This window comes from Sinohyriopsis cumingii, chromosome 4, assembly GCF_028554795.1.
Source record: "Sinohyriopsis cumingii isolate HCF-2022 chromosome 4, ASM2855479v2, whole genome shotgun sequence".
Lineage (NCBI taxonomy): Eukaryota > Metazoa > Mollusca > Bivalvia > Unionida > Unionidae > Sinohyriopsis > Sinohyriopsis cumingii.
Genome location: NC_142964.1, coordinates 126,193,105 through 126,215,777, shown reverse-complemented (window position 1 = coordinate 126,215,777; position 22,673 = coordinate 126,193,105). Strand labels below are relative to the sequence as shown.

Sequence of the window (22,673 nt, the reverse complement as noted above, 5' to 3'; positions counted from 1 at the left end):
AGTTGTTGTTGTTGTTGAGGGGTTTAACGCCATTTTTCAGCACACGATAGGCTATGCATGGCGGCCAGTATTAATAGTGGAGGAAGAACCCGGGAAGAGCCACCAACCCACGAGAAGCCACTGGCAAGCTTTCTCACATACCCACATTGGCCGAATCCTAGACTCGAACCCACGCAGGCAGAGGTGAGATGGCAGTGATCCGTAACGGAGAGCGCTTTAGACCACTCGGCCACTCGGGGCCCCAGAGAGAGAGAAAGAGAGAGAGAGAGAGAGAGAGAGAGAGAGAGAGAGAGAGAGAGAGAGAGAGGGAGGGTGGGTGGGTATTTCTATATCAGAATAACAAAACAAACATTTAAATAAATATAATATCTTAGTTATTTTATCATACAGTCTATCAAAATTAAATTATATATATATATATATATATATATATATATATATATATATATATATATATATATATATATATATATATATATATATATATATATATATATAGTAAAACGACTCCGCATTCCGTTACAATTTTCACGAACTTTGACCATAGGAGCTCGTGCACAACTACCGTAAAGAAAACTTGTGATAAACTTTAAAGTCTATTTCATGTTTTGAAAACCAGAGTCAGGAGATGAAATACAAGCCTAAGTAAACAATAGACTATGGAAAGTAATGCTTTCTGATAAATGATGATATTTAATATTGTCCTTTTTAATAGGATATTATAGTTGTTATAAATACTTTCGTATTTGTTCTATACAAATGAAACTGTCTGACTCCAATTATTGCACTTCTTAACTATTATTAATAATTCTTACCATATAAAAATTCATTTAAAAAATCTTACAATGTACGGTTGTGAGAGTCTTGTATCAAACTGGTTGTATTAGTTGTACGATATATATGCCTTCTCTATCATATATTTAGTTTTATCCTCCTCAAAGCGCTTTTCTAGTTCAAGAATACATCGATTACGTATTTTCTTTTTGTTTTTAGTTTATACTAATGAATTTTGAAACTGAATTAAAGCCGAGTGATAATAATGGTTCCAATATTGCTCGAATATGAACCAAACAAAGATAACGTCATTTGGAGCAATATCGTATTTGTCCCAAGCAGTATTACACTGTAGAAAGAAAAAAAGTTCTTAGTAGTGCTATTTGTTTGAAGATGTACTTTTAAACCTGTGTTTGGTGCTTGAAGTCGACATTGTTTGGTTTTCGTGTCTCGTTTTGTTATTGTGAAAAATTAACATTCGGATGCTGTCTTGATCTACTCCCACGGAAGGGGGAAAGTCATGTTTATACTGTGAGGAAGACAGACGTTATCATGACATCAAAAGGAAAACACTAATCGAATCTAAAAATTCCAGTGCGTTTTTAAGGCCTGACTCATAGAGGACAGACGGTACTAATTCAGCTGTCATAGTAAACCTATGGATATTAATACTTTCAATCGCTTTGAATTCTTGAATCCCCGTTATCCAACCTATATTCATCAGAATAGATCCATCCTTGAAGACAGCTTGTATGTGGAGAAAGCCGTGTGTTCCACGGCATTTCTTTTATTTAAATGTGTTTGAAACTTTGTTTTTATTTCCACATCTAAAGAATCGGGTGCCAATTTTAGTAATGAGAATCCAAAGTAAAGACTGTAAATGGACTGAAATTCCATCATCAAACGTTGTCGTTATTTTTAAAGTTACAGTTACGATAAGCTCTCAAATATTTTACTTTTCTTTATCAACTAATCATGACCAGCCAAACTTGCGTATGCTCTATTTCATCTTCAGCCATTTATAGACTGGATCCCAATATTTCATATGATCAGTACCGTTTATCTTACAACCATACGAGTATCATGTGACATTCCCGTACCAAGTTCTTTACAATTGAAATTGTTTGCCTATACATTTGCTATACATTTCATTAATTTGCATATATTCAGGTTAACAGTGGATCACCGTGAAACATTTCTGGATGATTTGTGCACCCTGAAGTTTCATTGCTGTTATAATTTGGTCATTTCCGAGTAGAGTTTTGTCTGATTAATTCTTTTTATCCCGAGGCATTAATTCACTGTATGAGTTTTCTCTTCCTCGTGTATTTATATCATAGCTCCACATTTCGAAGTATTTAAAGATACCTCGATATACTGAAGTTTTACGACTTATCAATCTTGCCAGCTAGAAAAGATCATAATTTTTGGACCTTAATTTTCGTTCACTGAAGATATTAAGTAATGTGAACATGTCACATAAATTGGCACGTAAATGACAATTCAATATAAAAAATACGTTTATGAATCAATTGAAAAAGTAATGACTTAAACACCTAATTACATTAATTGAAGAAAAGTTTATTCGGGATACCGAAAAAAAATTAAATGACCGACAATATTAACATATACAATTGCCATATAGCTGAAACTTTGTATGTAAGTATTATGTGAGTAATTTAATGGAAACTATATCATAAAATTATTGTCACCGATATCCTTTTCGAGATATCGTGGCACCATCTATGATCGGAACAGAAGGAATTGGATAAATGGAGGGAAAAAACTGGTATAATATATTTGTGTGTGTGTGTGTGTGTGTGTGAGAGAGAGAGAGAGAGAGAGAGAGTTTGTCTTCATCGTATGCGATTAATGTTTAGATTTATTTAAATGGTCACTGTAATAATTACACTTATTAAAAGTATAACAAGTTTCCTAATTAGCCTTTTTTTCCAGATTTTTTTACTTCGAGAGAAACATAAATAAAAGATGATATTCAGCATTTACAATTGGATTTTTTTTTCTCCAAACCTCGGTATAATGAGATAATGATTTGATGATTAAAATTATTTAAGAAAATTTGGTATGTCACCGGCCTTTCACGGGAATATCACGGTGATATACAGTAATGGACCTTGATTTATAGTGCAGACATATCACCTCTTACATACTATTGTATGCTGTGAAGGGTAGTACGAAATTTTGTCCATGTCTTCATTTTGCATCCAATCCATACGATAAAGCTCTTGATATCCAGCATTCAGTTAAAATGATACTGACTGGGCATTCTGGGCAGACCACAAAAACAATGCCAGGAAGTTTTAGTTATATTTATTTCATTATTTTTATTTTATTTTATTTTATTTCATTGTTTTTAATTCACAGTATTCGTGTCCAGGTCATAATTGTCTTATGAACATAATTAGGTCAGCTTTCAAATGGTATTACGATTTTCTCCATTTAATACTCACTGTCGTTTTCTTCTACACAACGTGAATCACTCGTTGAAGGGTTTTAGCAATCCACGAATCCTATTATTACTACCAAATATTAAAATTCATACGCATTATACGCAGAAGCACTCGTTAAGATAAAGTTAGCCTTGTAATGGTGCAAAATGTTGTAGATATTTTCGCAGTACATTATATCGTGGTCAGCGTGACACGTAACCATTAAGATTGTCGTATGGGCTATTTTCGCCATAAATTGTTAGCTTGCGATGGTTAACCTCTCTTGCTTGGGAACATAATTGGATTTCAATTAGGACCCGCTAGGATAACTGTCCGACATATATACAAACGCATGGTCAAGTGGAGGAAATGACAAAGTAGGGACAAGTCAGTACCAAAATTTGGGAATTATTGGACCATATGAAATAGGTGTCATAAAATGGTATTTTCCAGAATATTTATTAATAAAGGCGGAATAGGGAGAATTATTCTGACTTCGACGGGAGTGTTAAAATTTTGGCGGATAGAGAAAGGTAATCCTGATTAGCTAAGCGAAGGGAGGGGGTCCCAGAAAAAATTCAAGGTTTTAAGTAGTTTCCTTGCGAAATTCGGCAGTCCAATTTTTTTCTGCCGAAGGGGAAGTCTTATGGTCTCCAAAGAAATTAACAGGTAATTTCTCTTGTTAAGTAAATCATCCAAAGAACTAGGACTGGATAATTTGAGGGACATGAAAAAAGAGATTTGGCTTCATAGAAAAGGGAGCGAGTCTCGGAAAAGCATAAGGTATTGTCTCAGTCACATACATTATGTTCATTGACGTAAGTTTCTAATTATTTGTTGAATTTAATCGTTTTAAATTCATGTTTCAATTTTCCTTGAGTTCAGAGGTTAATCGTACATTCCTTTTCTCGAATGGTACACGATTCATGTATTGTAAGAATGTCATACAATATTTCATTGATATGAATGTAATCGGATTTAATGGTGTGTATGTGATATAAATCAGGTATTGTGCAAATTTCATGCATTACTTTTATACGAATTGTGAGAATTAATTTATTTGTCTTAAAGGACATGTGTCATGTATTCTAAGAATTTATTTTACCATGTCTATGTCAATGAATCGCTAGTTAGCAAGTAATGTAATTAGGACAGGACGGTAAGTCCATTAATTCATTTGTGTAAGTAAGTTGTGAATTATCTTAACCGAGAAAATCGGTATGTGTCGTTCGTCATCGTTCAGCTCGTAATTTTCAGTCAACAGTTGGACGTAATAGTTATCAAAGAGGTCTAGTTATGTCATATTTCCAGTTAAGAATGTGTGTAGCCGCTAGAGAGACATTATATTTTATGTTAATAGGATTGTGTATCCATCGGGTTATGAAGTGACCATAGCCTACGTATATTGTTCGAAGCCAGAAAAGAAAGACCTGACAAATATTTAGGTTGCTTTGTATTTATTTGAATGGAAAAATAGCTCAATACGTGCACTACGTATTGAGAAATGACTCCAACCAAGTTACGGTTGAAGATCCAAAGGGGCTGGGCATAGAAAGAGAGAGAAGAAAAAGAAATACGGCAACGCTGACCTGTCACCAACTGTGATTTGAAAAAGTCCGGAAGCAACGAGGTTATGCTGACATGCCGGCAATTCGAGTTCGCTGTGTCACTCGATTCTATGATGAAATTTGTTTTATCAGTATAACAGAACGGCTAATTACATTTCGCATAAATTTTGTAATTTTAGTTTTAAGCATGCAAATGATAGGAAATAAAATATGTCTTATAAAATTGGTAACAACAATGGCAATACATACATACTTTGTATTTTGAATGTCCTCAGATTGTACATTCTATGTTGTTTCTGCTAATCAGAATTACATGAGTTCCAAAACTTTATCCACAGCGCGCACTTTACTAAAATTTAGACTAAATTTCCATCACAAATCACATTTCAAAGGAATTCCAAAACGAAACTAATATGATACACTCATGGAAACAATATTTAATCCTGGGTCCTTCTCGTCAAGGCCAGTCCCTCCAGCCACTTGTACTTCGTGCGGAACTTGACCCAGCTATAAAAAAATCCAGTCCATCACAACCAGAAATGCAGAATTTAATTGGATCGACAGAAAAACAAAATCACTCCATTCCAGACCAACTGGAAAAGTTATTTCAATGCGCAGACATTAAGAATATTACACTAAATTTCGATTTTAAGTAGATCAAAATTAGCTTTGTAATGAATCAGTTATTCACTCGAAGCAAGCAAATTTTCTTTCTATTTTATGATGAATCGTATTGGCTAACAATATGTATAAAGAGACTGAAGAGGCAGATTTCGTACTGGAACTCGAGAGATGTTGGTGGTTTACTGTGTATATTCTATATTCTGCTGTTTTATGTGAATATTCGCACAGAAAGCAGTAGAATAATTATCCTTCCAATTCAAAGTAATATAGCACATTACGAAATAAAAAAATTAGCTCATTGCTGGATTTGAATTAGGTTAATCTTCAAAGGGAAACTGCCATACTTTACCGCTCGACTAAGAATAACTTGAAATTTCTTGGTGTAATGTCATTAGTGTTAACCGACAGCCAGTGAGAAAACAAGATCTTATTTCACTTCAATGCATTATCGAGATTATTTCCCTCAGAAAATCCAGTAATTCACGGACTAGCACAAAATAAATACAAGTCACCATGACTCTATTTCAGTATGTTTGTACATTTTGATACAAACCATGTCGTTACTTTATAATTGTATTACTTTAGAACATTATAAAATGACAGTAATAAACGGGTGGTGGGGTGGTGGGAGGAATTGTAGATCACACACTTATTACTCTAATATATATAAGATCTTTTCTCTCATTATTTTTTCTTCAAATTTATGTATTTAATTGATACCCGTAAAGATCGTGATTTACGTACCATGAATGACATGAAAGAATATTGATATTTCTTACCAAAAATTACTTTCATGAAAAAAATCGCAAACATAAGCCTAGATATGAAAACACATTTCTAAAAGAAAGTATTCTAATAATACGCTTTCTCAAGAATTTTATGAAAATAAACAAAATGCCCATAACAATCTTCTTTTTCTAATTTGTAAAAAAGAATCAAGGAGATATAACAAGCTGAAACATTGCACTTTGACTGACGATTTTTCGATGATGGGCAATCTTGCTTTGAGACAAGTTGCTTGTTAAGATTCTAGACTTGTTTAGCATGAGCAATCATGTCATATTCAACTAAACTCTTCTAATTTTCTAAATACCAGTGTGTATATTGTTGGTCGTGTACTGTGTGATTTGAGTTTCAGTGTTATTTATATTCATCTAAACCCGTTGTAAGATATTTTGCCTTACATGTTTTTGTTTTGATCAGAACCGTAAAGTGGACAACTTCCTGACAAAGTTCGCTGTATTGTGAAGGAAAAGTTTTGAAGCTACTATTCAATGGCATACAGACTCTTTCAAGTATTCTTTTCTATTAAAATAATGAAATAAAACAGAAATTTTAGATCAGTTTCAGATTTTAATTTGTATGAATCTTCCCTATCTACCCTCTAGCTCTTATACATTCTCTTGAAAATATATCCTAATTTCATATATATATATATATATATATATATATATATATATATATATATATATATATATATATATATATGTAAAAGGTTTTTCCTACATATACCTAACTTCACCACAAAATGTTTATTTTTGAAGTTTTAATAGATCTTACCTACATATATATAAATTTCACAACAAAATATGTATCTTCTAAAGCTGTAATAGATTCTACCGGGGGTGGGGGATATTAAGCGTCACAAAGCGTGTCGGGTTGTATATGAGCAATACAAAATGTATGTAACCAGGAACCTGGTTCTGTCTTATCTCCGTATCGTTCATTAACTACTGTATAACATTCCAGTTGTGAATAGAATGTACAAGTCATTCACTCAGTAACAATTATGATTCATGATACCTCTGCAAGCGTGAAAAGTGTGGTCGGTTTGTACATTTCCGTTAAGAATATTTTACCGGTCTAGCTTCTTTTATTTTCCACTCTCGGATGAGTTATCTCCCCTATTTAGTAGACTAAGCCAATTCATGTTGATTCGAAATTCCAATGCTGATTTTGTGTAAACCCAGAATGTCAAGGCATGATGTGTACCAGTTAATAATATTCACACCAAAGAAGACACCGCATTCATTACGCCGTCGAGATATTCCAAATAATGAAACGTAGACTTCCTTATTTCCTCTTTAGCTGTAAAAAGTAAACTACTTTATTTTAATAATCAGTGTAATTAATCCGCCCTTTTCTGACTCCGCGTAGACATGTGGAAATAAGGGCGATTGACGATACTATCGATATCCCACGTTGCGTCATCCATAAACCCACATCAACTCGAGCTTATTAGCATGCCCTGTCAGTCAACCTCAATTATTGGCATCACTTATCAATCAACCTTGCTTACTGGCACACCCTGTCAATCAACCTCGCTTTTTAGCATACACTGTCAGTCAACCTCGCTTATTGGCCTACCCTGTCAATCAACCTCGCTTATTGGCTGAAGCAAAATTGTTCCTCCAAACTAATGAAAGAAACACTGCAACTGGATTAAAATCAAGCTCTGCTTATAATAAATAGATCCGTCTTCGCTAGCCAAGATATGTTAACCGCGTCTACATCTTGGCGGATCGTACAGATATTTTAGAGCTTTGTCATAGCGACATCTACTGGTTTCACGAGTTGCCTCCCTTAGTAAGTAATGACAACTAACCAATACCGTGTAACAGCAGTGTATTGTACATCGGCCGGAAATGGTGGAGGCAATTGACTTCAAATAATACTTTGTAAGTTTAACATCGAAAGCATGACTACGTACCAGAGAAAAGCCATCACATGTGTATTCGAGTGAAATGTATTTGTACAAACACGGGTCGGCAGTGGAAAATAGTTCAACAATGAGTATATACAAGTTGTGTACTACCCTTGTCCAACAACAACCACAATCTCCCCAGCAAGAAACTTCCTATTAACTTCCTCCATCGCAGCAACAAATAGAACGACAAAAACAAATACAACCACCTCAACAACAATTACCAGAAGTAATTAATGTTAGGAATTAATTTACGTCTAGAGGTATTAGCCTTATCACAAAATTTCCACATGAAAAAGTAACAGATATTGCTGAACGTGGAATAGAAAAATATGTCAAACCTAAATATCTTCTTCATTGGAATAATGATGATGATTGAATTAAGGATGTATATTTCATATATAGTAATAGACCTGCAGAAGATGATGACCCTTATTTTCGTGATTTTAAACATGGTGTAGAACTAGAAAAGAGACGAGAAGAAGAATTTCACGGCTTATTTAGCCCAGGCGCTACTGAAAGTAGTTCCTCGACCATGCCAGGAGGAAATGGTCTAGGAACTTGTCCTAACAGTATTAATGCTGATGTTGACCGACTAGAAATTCTGATCGGAGGAAAATGCCCAGGAAATAATTCTCCAGAAATTATTAATGAAATATCTGATATTTGTCAAAGGTTGTTTACATGCAGTGCTATGGATCATAACATTTATCATTCTCTCATTAATGAAAGTGCTGATGATTATCACAGCGACTGAAAACAATTAATTAATCAGCATGTAATTTAAAATTGATTATACACACTGCTCAACGTGAACCTGTCATAGTTAGGGTAGTAAACTCACGATTGCCAACTTACAACGCGATTTAAGGAGATGGACTCGATGATGTCGTTATGGGTTTATTCAGAAGGATGGCTCCAAAAGCAATATCGATTGCAAAACAGTTAGGGATGAAAGCTGTTGAAACTATTGGTATTGGTGCTGTTGGTGATATTGCTGGTAAAGCATTTTCATCGATCAAAGAAAGATTACCTCGATTAGTAAGAAGAAAACCACAGCCAGTAAAATTAACCAGCACTGAAGTTATGCCTGCAAAAATCAGTAAAATAATAAATCAAGCTATAAATCAACAACTAGCAGAGTTGCTGATATAACCCAGCCAGAAAAAAAATCTAACGGCAAGTTTAATAGTAGGAAGTGGTCTTCGTGTTAGACGATAACAGTTATAATAAAATGTTCAAATGTGTATCCGATCCAGCATTTGACATGGATGTGCCAGTTCTCAAAGATGAATCTATACGCGATTATCAGCATTATTCTTATGACGCACGACCACCAAATCAGCGTGGACGAATTGAATTACAAGTTCAAGATAAAAGCAGATATTTCTTACCTGCTGAAGCGTTTATTGAAGTAGAAAGGTAACTCTTGAAAGTTGATAATACAGAATATAATGCCAATAAGAGAATTAGTTTCGTTAATAACGGCATCATGGCGTTGTTTGATATTGAAAATATTCAAAACGACGTGGATGTTGCTACAACAATAACAAGTCTAGCAAGATATTCTGATAATTATAAAAGATCAGCTGGACCGTCAATGATGTTTGCTAAAGACACTTCTGACTTTCCTGACAACAGACAGTATAATATAGGACAACCAATAAATTTTACCAACACCGCTGATGTTGATTCACAACATGTAATGATCAACGTTAATGCACTCTTCAAGTTAGGTTTAACAACACATCAATCAAAGTTAAGAGGTATTAGAAGATTTTCATGCATAATTATCACTGTCACATATTTTTATATTTTGAAGAAATGTTAGAAAAGTTATTTTTGGAGCCAAGCATACAGTTGTACTTGTAAGAAAGGCTGCTTACGATGATGCTATCTGGCGAGAAGGTGTTAGCGTTGATGCTGGTAAAGTATTACTAACAAAACTTCTTTCGTTGTGGATGCCGGTAATGACTCCAACGAATGCCGAAGAACAAAAATTACTCTCTTTTATGGAACAAGGCGGTGAATCATTATTATCATGGTCAACAACAACTACAGACAGTGTTCAAAGTACCATTAATGGTTTATTTACATGGCATATAGCACATCAGCAAGGTTTTTCTGCGCCAAGGCATATTTTCATTGTTTTCATTGTTTTTCAAATTACTCAACGAATGAACTAAAGAGAAGAAAGTCCAATGATATTTGACAAACTTGGGGTTTCTGAATTTTCTCAGGATAAATGGACATCAAGAACCAGCTGAAGATATATTATTAAACTTTGAAATGAATCATGTAGCATGTGCATATCATCGGTTAATGACATTTAATGGACTTGAGCAAAATATAGATACTGGTTTGCAAATATCACAACTAGATTTTACACATCTGTATCCGATTTATTACTTTTCGATGGAACATCTTGATTTATCTAGACAATCTGTCGTTGATATTCACGTTCGAGATCGAGTAAATAGATACGCCCGAGGTGTTCCTAATTAAAGAACAGTTGCTGTTATACTCAGCGACAAATCAGTGTTACTTGAAGGTGTTTTGGACGAATGAGAGTTATCGATGCTCCAATAGAAAACATGTAATTAAATCACTCATGATATTTATAATGTCATATCATCATGTTAGTGTCAGTCTGACTCCTGGTCAGATTAAAAAGCTTCATTCAAGTTCAGCAAAGAACTGTGGAATAAAAATATCACTAAAAATGATCAGATCACAGGCGGTCAAAAATAAGCTATTATTGTCAGAACGTCAGCTCAGATATTTCAATAGCGCCAAACACTCAAAAACAGGCGTTAAACTCAATTTGGCTGTTGCGGTTAAAGACTCAATTAAAACAGGTAGTATACTTCCACTTCTTGCGGATAATAGCCGCTGTAGCTCCAGCTGTAGCAAAAGCAGCTGTACTTGGTGCTTTTGGAACTGCTGCTGGAATGGCTTTAAAGAAAACAAATGGAAATGGATTTTAAAAAAGAGGAAGAGGCCTGAGACTTCCAGGAACTAATTATCGATACGAAAAGTTCTGAGACTTCCAGGAACACTTCGTTAGTCTTTCCAATGTCAGATTATGATTTAATTGATTTAACTAATAAACTGAAAATAAAGAATTTTAGAGGGGTTTAATGCGTGATCAATTACCAGAACGACCAAACCATGTTGCAACAGGAATTATTAATCTTGATAATAATTCTGGGCCTGGTAGTCGTTGGGTTGCATACGCATTTGATCCTCGCGGTTCTATTTATTTTGATTCATACGGGCTTCCTCCACCAACAGAATTTTTAAAATACTCCAAAAACATTCCATTTTAGTATTCATCATTGCCAACACAAACACTAACTGATCCGCCAATATGTGGTCGTGAAGTAATTAATGTATTAAATGATGTTTCAAAATCTGATCTTCCTCCAAATACAATTGTTAATTTATACGCTAGCAGTAAATATATTGGTTGATATTTTTGGAAGATCTTCTTCTATCAAAAACAAGAAAAAAAGATGCTACTACGGATAATAGTCCAGTATTTACTGACGGCGGTAGAATCAGAGACTCATATATATAAATCGCAACTATTAGAAGTGAAATTGCAAAAAGTGTTGCTAATTGTTTGCGATTTACCGGTGATACAATGACAGGTGAACTCATCATGAATGGAAATAAAATAGTTGTTTTATGAAATCCAACATCTGTTGAAGGCGTCGCAAAAAAAATATGTAGACAATAACTATAATAAAGTAGATACTAAATTAATCACAATGCGAGCTGAATATGACGTTCACGTAAATATGTTTTCAAAATCTTCGTAAAAAGTTAATGAAATCGTAGAGAAATTCTTTGGAAGTCCGTTCACTACCGACACAAAAATCGGCGATATCAAAACAGCTATGTCAGACATTGAAACGATTAGGTGTTATTGGAGATCCTAACTCCTTTTCAGAGTTAATCACGATAGTGCAGAGTGACATCGATGATATTAGAATAAGACTAGATGTTATAATTGGAATTCCTGATATCGTTACAAAAATTAATCTGATTAAAATTCAACACGAGCATATTACCAACGTGGTAGATGCAGTAGCGTCTGTCCAAGCATTATGGTCACCACTCAATAAAACCGTTAAACATCGCGCTGAGGTTACTGGTCTCAGTGATGAATTCCAGCGCAGAATAAATCTAAAAAAGAAAGAGAACCCCAAATAGCTATAACAGTTCACGAACCAACTTTATCATCTGAAATTGAAATATATTCTCCAGATTACGTTGTAGATATTTATCAATCGTCAATTAGATCTGTTTTAGGTTGGCCTGAAATTCCACAAAAGTATAAAAGACTGCCAGAACCTCAAGGAGATAATTTCTCTAATAACAATTTTTTTTATATGTAAATGAACCACAATATCGAGATGGATGTCGTCATTATACAGATAATCGTATTAAACTTTCTGACGGTAGAATATTTTCTAAAACACCGTTTTAAATAATAGATTTTGATGGAAAAACTTCCGATCATATTGTTTATGAAAGAGATTTAAGATCATTGGCTGATAACACTAAAAATGAGTATATAACTATGTCCACGACATTAGTACAGTTATTTAAAATTTATATTCTGGAGTATCCTAATAGCAATCTAAAAAAGCAAATTACTGAAATAGTACAACATTTAAATCAAATTGTATCAGACCTTGAGTTTGCTAATCGAGTTACTAATGAGATAATAAATGAGAGTACTTCAAATATGGGGGAAAAAATAACAAGTATCAGGCAACTATATATTAATCATTATAAAATAGCTGAAGCGGATTTATTAAAATGTGTATTACAGGGATTTAATACCGATAAACTAAAGACATCAATTAACAATCCAATTAAAGAAAACTTTCCTAAAATACTTGAAGCATGGAGAACAATAAATCCACCGGCAGATATTCTCAGACATAACAATGATCCATACGGTGGCGGCAGACATGTCTCACCAGGAACTGTAAATATAACTTCAACCCTTGAGCAAGTACATCGTGGATATTTAATCGTACAAGAACCGATCAATCTGGTTCATCTCCGATTACATAATCCGTTATTATCAAGAATACATTTCAAACTTACTGACCAATCCGGAGATTTAATTGATTTAAGATATGAAAATTTGAATATAAAAATCTACGTAAAATCATAGTTATAGATTTTTGACGATTTTCAACCTCAACATGAAATTGGATCTTTTACAATTCTGATGACAAAATTATTTTTTGTATCTATTTTGATAATCTTGTGGAAGAAAATCCGTCAGATTTTGTAATTCTTAAGGGTGAAAACCCAAGCGATTCTCTAAATTGGTTTTGACCATTTTTGGATAAATTCTCATTTTTTATTTGAAATCAATCAAAAAGTGACATAAAACACATGCAAAACATCATTCTTAGGTCTGTTATACAAGAATCTATCATAAAAATAGTCAAAACCAATTAGAGAATCGCTGAGATTTTCAACCTCGAAAAAACTGAAATTTGACAGATTTTCCTTGACAAAAACGACTAAAATTAGTGAAAAAATAAGACATTGCAACTAAAATTAGTGAAAAAATAAGAAATTTTAACAAAATTCAGAAAAAGTAAAATATTTCATAAAAATCAAAATCATTAAAATTAAAATATTGTCCGTAGGTGATGAAAAAGGAACAATAAATTTACGTGGAGAATCTCTGAGCATAAATTTATATGTAAGATCTTAACGATTTTGAATCATGCAGAGTGTTTTTCAATTAATTATTTAATCAAGAGGTACCATATAATGTACCAACATGTGAGAGTTTTCACACACGACAATGAGATACTTGAAAACGCCATCAGAACAATAATAACACAGCCCCCAGAACAATTTAGTGTTAATATAATTATTGACGAATACTGCAATGAAACATTTTTGTTGACGCAGGAACAATTAAATGAACAGCTGCGAGAACATATCATTTTGATTAAGTGCGACAGAGATCAGATTATGAATTATGCACATTCTTGTCTTAAATTAGAAGGGCTTAAAACAATATTGTCTATTTCTTTAGATTGATGGGCATAGTACAATAGACTAAGATACAAAATTTTTTTTACAAGTCAAGTTAAATTATTATTTTTTCTCAGGTAGAATAAAAGTAAGATGATAATTAACCACGACATTGCCGTAACTTTCATTTTCAATAGTGAATTGGTTATTATTACTCTCATTTTCAAAATCCTCTTTACTATTTTCACTTTCGTCACTACTTTCAAAATCTTCTTTACTATTTTCATTTTCACGATCTGACATAAACCTTTTTAACTGCTTCACAAGCGTGTTAATGATTTTCTTATTTCTGTATTCGTGAGCTATTTCTGTTCAAAATTTCTCGGTCACGCTTGAGAAACATACGAATTTTTTAACTTCCGTGTCTTTTACAGTAGCTAAAGATTGGAACATAGCTTGCTGGATAATCTTCATGAATCTGTACTCTTCTGGTAGTGTATATCACTATTCAAATTTACGCGTTTGCAGTGATTCAAAATCACAAATACTTTTTTCCGGATCAAGTTGCATTTTTATTCTGTTTTTTTTTTTCTATTGCAGAAATTATATCATCAATATTTTCGTAATTCTTTATATAGCTGACCTTTATCCACTTCCAGTCTATTTCCAGACTGAGAGAGACACAATGAGTCTGGCTGTCTTCTATAGTCAAATAAGACCACACAAGTGTTCTAGAAAATACGTTGGAAATTCCGTCAGCTCTAAATCACCTGCGTGAGTAAATGTTCTGGAAGATCACGTGAGTGAATTATTCTGGAAACCCAGTCATTCTGCGAGTGCTATTTTGACTATAAAAGAAGGCCAGACTCATCGTGTCTCTCTCACTTTAGAAATACATTGGAAGTGAATAAAGTTAAGTGAAAATTTTCTTGATTTATGTTGTGTTAATTATCACACAGATGGTTAAATTATTAGATAAGTTTAGTTTCGATGATAAAATAAGAAATAAAATATTGATTTGTCGTATAAATATTACGTAATAACAAGCAATGTAACTACTGAATATCTCTACCGGAGAGAGCTTTAGCTTGACAAAGTTATCTTTCTTCAACAATAATTAAAAGTTATCTTTTGTTCTGAGAGAAAGTAGATCTGGTAATATTATTTGCGACTGAATGTATTGAAAACCTTCAAAATCGAAATATTTTCCAGCTGCGTTTATTGATTTAAATATCATTTATTCACCAGTCTCTGTATTTATAGATTTAACCGCCCTTTTTGCAATTGTTTTACGGCTACCAGTATTACCAGTTCTACAATTCTGACTTTGTGTAACAGCTCGCCAATTACACAAATAATTATTTTTCTTAGTTGACTCAAGATGATTGATCAAAAGACCTTTTTCGATTAATCCGTTGAAACATTCGGAAACAAATTATGGAAGAAATTTCTTCCCTACTGCAAATCTTAGATAAGCAAAATTATGAACATTACCGACTAAAGGTTTTTTAGTCGACAATTTTTGATTACACCATCACGGGATGCTTCCTAATTCATAATGACAGGATGTCTAACAATTTCTTTTTGTTCCATTTGTATATAACAATATCATTTGTTTAACTGATTATTTGTCTAAATTATTATTTGAAAATCTGGCCAGATAGTCTTCGGCGTTTCTTAAATCTTTGTCATTAATTATCAGTATTAATTTTTTTTATCATAATATCTTTTGAGCTCTCTGTATTTTTTACCTCCACATTGCACACATAACTGTGTTTTTTCTCTAATTCCAACACCACACTTCAGAAACGGTTTTGGTCCTAAACTCCCTCTCCATACACTTCGTAAATGATAACCGCAGAATTCGTTTATACAAGCTTTGTCACAAGGAGTTATAGAATATCTCATAAGCCACTTAATCTTGCCATAATAACCATTGAGTTACCGATGCGTGCTCTGTTTGATCCAATGAATAAAAGCTCGATTAATGCTAATCATGACGCCAAGAAAGACTTTAACAAAGATGGTGCATCTCATGTGTTGTGGACATTCAAAATCATACACAAAACCGATGCTGTCGACAAAGTCGTTGACGCTACAATGAAAGACAAACGAGCGACAACGATTATTAATTATCTCGACGATCAAAGATATTCTTTCTGAGTAAAGTTATTGTATTAGCAGAAAGAAAGAATACTTGGATTATCAGTGACAAACGTGACCCTGTCCTTCATAATGAAAAATTGCCGTATTAAGTAAAAATTCCAAACCAGAAATGTTGACTGGTATTGACAACTCGTATTATGAAAGAGAGTATCCTGTCACCGCTGTTATTTATGGAATTTATCCGACAAATGATAAACCCAGCGTCAATAATCTAAAACCGATGAAATTTTCAAAACGAGTAGCAGAACGAGTAACGAAACATTTCACAAACGTGATACGTGGAAACGAATTAACAGAAAAAAGACGTAAATTAATAAAAGAAGTGGGGGGGGGGGGCAAATAGTTAAAGATAACGGAGCATCTGTCAAAGACATCGCCGAGCTAGGAAAGAAATTAAATTTCCCGATAACATTAAGAATGATTACCGGAGTTATTTTATACGAATCAAAGTATAAATCTAAAGGAGCTGCGTGGACTAATGCAGTAACAATATTTCCACGAAATCGAACTGTTGAGTTTTATCAAGGAGATATATTGGATTTTATTAACGAAATAAGTAAGAATGATCCTGTATCAGTATGGTTATTTCAAAGTTCAGATATTGGAAATTATGATCAGTTTGTATGGCCTAATGGAGATATTTATCGTACAGAATCTCTCCACGAAGAAATGAAAAATCTTTCCTTCAAATATACCCATGAGGACGCTAAACAATTACTGAGTAATTGTTTTACCGTTCCGTCAGTTGCTGTTCATTTTGCAAGAGAGAAAAATTCGTGGAAACCAACAGATTGGATTTTCTTGAAGAAATACAACGCAGTTGTGTCGAATAAGGACACGGTGGATTATGGAATACTAAATACGACTACAAGGATATTATTTCAGTTGATATGGTTGTATGTTATCCGGGAAGTTTTCTTGGAATGGGAGATTGTTCTAAGTATTTTGAGGGATTTGGACATCCCAAACACGAGATGACCAGAGTATCGATAAACGGACCATTACCAGATTTTGATTTGACTGGATTTGCTTGTATCGAGTCATTTAAGTTTGCCGAAAATCTTCATCCGATTTGTTATGTCTGGTTTGGCAAATATTTTTCAGAAAAAGTGTGGGCACCAACAGTATTATTACGGTATATGCTCCACGTAAAAATAATATTATTGTTAACAGTAAGTGAAGCAATTATATCATATCGTCCGCAGAAAGAAGCTTGGTTATCACAACAAAAGAAATATTATTATGATGTAAATCCCTATATAACTGATTTTGAGAACAAAATCGCAAAAGATCTTGGCAGAAAAATAATCGGCAAATTCACCCAAGGAGGATCATATGATCATAAACGACATTGTACAAGACTGATTATAGGCGATGTTGAACTCTATTTTATAATTGCTGATACAACGAATAAAAATAAGAATTATTAGTCGAAATAATGTTAATTTATCAGTCGGAACTAAATTAAGTACAATTGTGAGTTATATTGATGGTGAGTCGCCGCAGATTACTCATTTAAGATCTTCAGTGCTCGCTTACGTTTCCATAAATATATTATCGATGATAAATAGGGTTTCTGGGTTTGCTGTCATAGTCGCTACGGATTCATTTTATACCAGTAAAAAAATACCGAATTGTTAGAACAAACTTCATATCCGCAGTTATGCATTATGGGGTGAATAGAGAATAAAACAAGAAAATATACTTAATTATTCTGAGTCCGCCGACGATGAAATTAAGAGTAGTTATTGCCCAAGAAATCAAATATCAAAATTATCATCTTCCAACATCAGTATTTGATCCAGTAGCTAGACATAAAACAATTTATCTCAAATGGCCTGGAGGTTGTGCTAAAACAACTCGGTGTTTTGAAAATTCATGTCGTTGTATTGTTATATGATTTTTTGTAATCTCATTAACGGGTTTCATAGAAGTTGCACGAGCAATTTCGTTATTGAATGCATTTATCACACTTGGTAATCTTGCAACCTATTCGTGCGATCTTATATTTTTCTGAATTGTTTCCCTTGCAAACTGATATCCGAACAACCGCTCAGTTAGTGTTCAATTAAATCGTTCGACAATTGCCTGATCACGATGAATTACATTATGTCCTCGCCTGATTTTGACATTATGTTTTATCATCAAAGATGATTCTGCACCAAGAAATTCTTTGCCAGGATTTAACTGTAATAGTTGTAGCCATCATAAGGGTTCTCGTTGATAAATTCGTTCAAAAGTAGAAGAAACTTCAGTTGCTGTTTTAGTTGATAACGGCTCTGCTTCTTTATATCTACTTGCAACGTCAACGACAGTCAACGCTCATTTGTATGTTAATTGACGTGTTCCAAAGTTAATAGTATCATGTGGTAAAAAATAAAATATCTACTTGATGAACTTCATTAGGAGTGCTGACTTCAAAATTTGCATGATGAATTTTTTTAGGTTGTGGTAGTTAAATGTGCCATATTGCCTGTCGTGCTAACCATTTTACAGCAATAGAACGTGTAACATTTGCTTCATCAGCGAGTTTACTAATCTCTGCTCTACCTTTCCAATATCCTCTTGGGCTAAAATAAATCGATTCCATTATTTTATAATAATCGGTTGATTAATTACTGTCTCCGAATACTAGTTTACATTTCATCGCAAATCTTACCAAACAATTAGCTAATTATTTTCTAAAAGATTTATTTTTTTTTTATAGAATTTAATGCATGAATCAACTTCACATCTGCAATATGTCTTTGTTGTAAATCGTTATTTTTATACGCTACATCACGAACATAACATACTTGATCAATCGCATTTTTTGGATGCTCTCCTGGCCTTGATTGATCTCGTTCGTCAAGTCGGATATCAGGTCGGATTCGAGGACCACAATAATTATATCAAGGAAGATGTTTTCTCTTGGGTATTTAGCCCATGGAGATCCTGGTAATTTTCCTAATGAAGCGGCTATATCACCACCAGACACTCTGTGTACTGACTGTGTCAGGGAGATAAATTTATATTTTTTGTACCACCTTTTACACATTTACCTGTAAGTACACGCTTTTCATTGTCTGTTATTATTGTTGTTAATCCACTGGTGGGGGTAGATGCTCTGCACCAACCACAATATATATCCATATTATTATATTTCTAAAACATGGATGTCATTGATTCGTCAGAGACACGTAAGCACGAACCAGTAAAACATATTTCAGCACTACCGAATTCCATCAGAATGATAATAAAATAGCTCAAGTGGGATAAGTTGTATTTAGTAGCTCCATCTGCATATGATCAGAGATGTTACGATGTACTTAAAGATTTTAATGAAAATGCAAAATTGTTGGATGAGGAAGGCAATGATATCATTGATTTTATCACCGATATTGATGGAGCCCCATATGTAGATGACCTCGATGGATTTATCAATAATGTTGTAGCTGTGTAGGGTAGGCGGCAGCTACATTGGGGAATTTGGTGGTAGAGCAAACAAACAAATGTCTAGGCTACACATTTATTTATTGGTTTATTTTGACTGTACCAAATTCAAATTCAAAAGCTCTCACTAATCAGTTCAATCTCTGTATATATATCAGCTTAGCGGACTTCACAGAAGACATCCTGATATCACATTTATATAACTGGCTTGATTGCTTCTGGTACACAGATCTGTGTTTCCTACATTAAACTAAACAGTTGATATCTTAATAATGAGTTGTCTAGAAGCTGATTTGAAGACATATAAATGATTATAATATATCTGATCAGACTCACACTCACTTTTAACCTCTTCCTCAAAATATAAATGTTAAATAAATGTGTTTCTATGAAAATTTGTAAACGCTTGTACATGATTAGAGTTTTCAGATCTAAATGTGGCCATTCCATCATTGATTGTCAGTAACGAGTTCATCATCGGAATGTTGCTATCATCGACATATTTCTTCATTGCAGCGTCATCGCTTGAGTCTGGTTCTCCAAGACCAGTAAGTTTATTAATAGTCATATTGAGATAACCGGTCATTGTATCACCTGCGGTTAATAAACGATCATTGATCTCAGTTCTGATCATGTTGTTGTTGCTGTCTACATATTTTTTTGTTACCACCTCATCATCTAATTTTGATTCTCTCAATTAATAATTGTATTTTTACTCATATTGAGATAGCCGTACATAATATCCCCAATTCTTCTGATACGTCCTGCAATTTCTCCCATGATTGGTAGAACTGAGTTTTTAATTTTACCGTTTTAGTAAACCCCACTAAGTTATCTTCTCTTGCATCTGGATCCCGCGAAATAATATATGTCAAAGGGATATTACTCGTCTTTAATCGTCATTGTTTATCTTGAAAAACAACGACTTCATTTTGGTCTACATTTGCAAGACTCAAAAATTATAGAGATCATCCTTAACCTCGTCATGGGTTGCATATTTGGATAAGTCGCCTTGAGGTTTGTCCTGAGTTTTACCCAGAGAAGATCTTCTGTAAATATCTACCATTACACTATAAGATCTGTTTAAAATGACGGACCGTCTGCTTGTATACTCGTGTACGACTTTATGAGGTGGTAATGTTGATGATGACACAGCGTCAAGTACAGCAATTACTTCAGGCCCGCATATTGGCGGATCTGTTATTGTCTGTGTTGGTAATGTTGAATACCAGGCTGTAGTTTTTATTGTGTTTACGTAATTTAAAAATTCTTTTGGTGGAGCCAGTACGTACGAATCAAAGTAAACAATTCCACGTGGATCTATTGCGTATGCCATCCAATGAGTACCTGGACCGGAACTTTTATCAAGATTAATAATGCCTGTCTAAATATTATTCGGTTGTTTCGGTAATTGATCACACGTAAAAACGCATCTGAAGTTTTTATATTTAATTTTTAGCAGCATTAAGTAAATCAAATTTTGACATAGAAAGAATCATCGAGGTGTTCCTGGAATTCTCAGACCTTTTCCTAACCAATGAGGGGTTCCTGTTAATCTTAGACCCTTTCCCTTTTTTAGAAGTCCTTATTCCTTTTCCTATTGCTTTCTTTAATGCCATTCCAGCAGCAGTTCCAACAGCACCAAGCGCAGCTGCTTTTGCAACAGCTGGAGCCTCAGAGGCTATTAACGCTGGTATAGCTGCAAGAAGTGGAAAGTTACCACCTGTTTTAACCACGTCTTTAATGGCAACCGCAGGACGATCAAATTTAACACTGGTATTTGATCGTTTGGCGTTATTGAAGTGATTGGGTTGATTTTGACCACCTCTGAGCAGATCTTTTTTAGTGTTATTTTTGTTCCAGAATTCTTTTTTTATACTAATTGTAGTTTTCTTAATCTGACAAGGAGTCAGACTGAAACTAACATGATGACATAACATTTATAATATCATGAGCGATTTAATTACATGTTTTCTACTGGGGCATTAATAACTCTCATTCTTCCAGCAAAGCCTTCAAGTAACATTGTTTTATCGCTGAGTATAAAAGCGATTGCTCTGTAACCACCAGCGGGCAGTCGAGTTACACGAGCTCGGAAGTGTATATCAACGACTGATTGTCTGAACAAATCCACATGTTCCAAAGAAAATTAATAGATTGGATATAATGTTGTGAAATCCTGCTGAGATATCTGTATACGAGAAGAAAACATATTACTTTATCAGCATCAACTGCGTTGGGTTACCAGATTGTATCATTGTCGGTGGCTTTTCTTATAAGTACCACGGTGTGTTTAGCGCCAAATATAACTGTTCTAACATTTCAACCGAATCCAAATATATGTGATAGTGGAATCGCACATGAAAAATTTTCTTCTTCATTTAAAATCTGACTGCGTGCTGCGAATCCCAAGTTGATATTTTCATTCATTGATTCAACTTCAGTTCCAGCTGCATTCATTGTCACGTTATTACTCTCGGGCTGATCAGTGGTATCCTTTGCAAATATCACTGACGGGCCAGCTGACCTCGAGTAATCATCGCTGTATCTTGCCAGACCCAATATCGTCGTCGCGACATTTTCAATATTTTTTTCCGGCAATCATATATGGTATCACGGTACCAATTGTTTTTCCATATACCTCAATGCTAATGTTTTGTGAAATAAATATACTTTCTGTCCTACTTGGGCATGCATGTCACACACTGTCATATAGAACAATGCTAGATTGTCAATTTGACAATGACATAACCAGGTACTCCATTGCATTTAAGAGAGATAACTCTACTGGAACTAGACAGGGGTAAGAGTTATCTAGTCACAACAAGCACATTTTCAGCCATGTGTACCATATTTTAAAAAAATCATAAAAAATACAAAATATGATCTAGATAGAAATTAACACAAACTCACATGTTGCCAAGAGGCTCAACATTT

The 22,673-nt window shown here is 34.0% G+C and overlaps 1 protein-coding gene across 1 annotated transcript in view; it reads left to right on the top strand.

Moving 5' to 3' along the window:
* Nucleotides 1-22,673, top strand: part of LOC149802055 (uncharacterized) — a 100,756-nt gene that overhangs the window by 507 nt on the left and 77,576 nt on the right. The gene's annotated exons all lie outside the window — the stretch shown is intronic.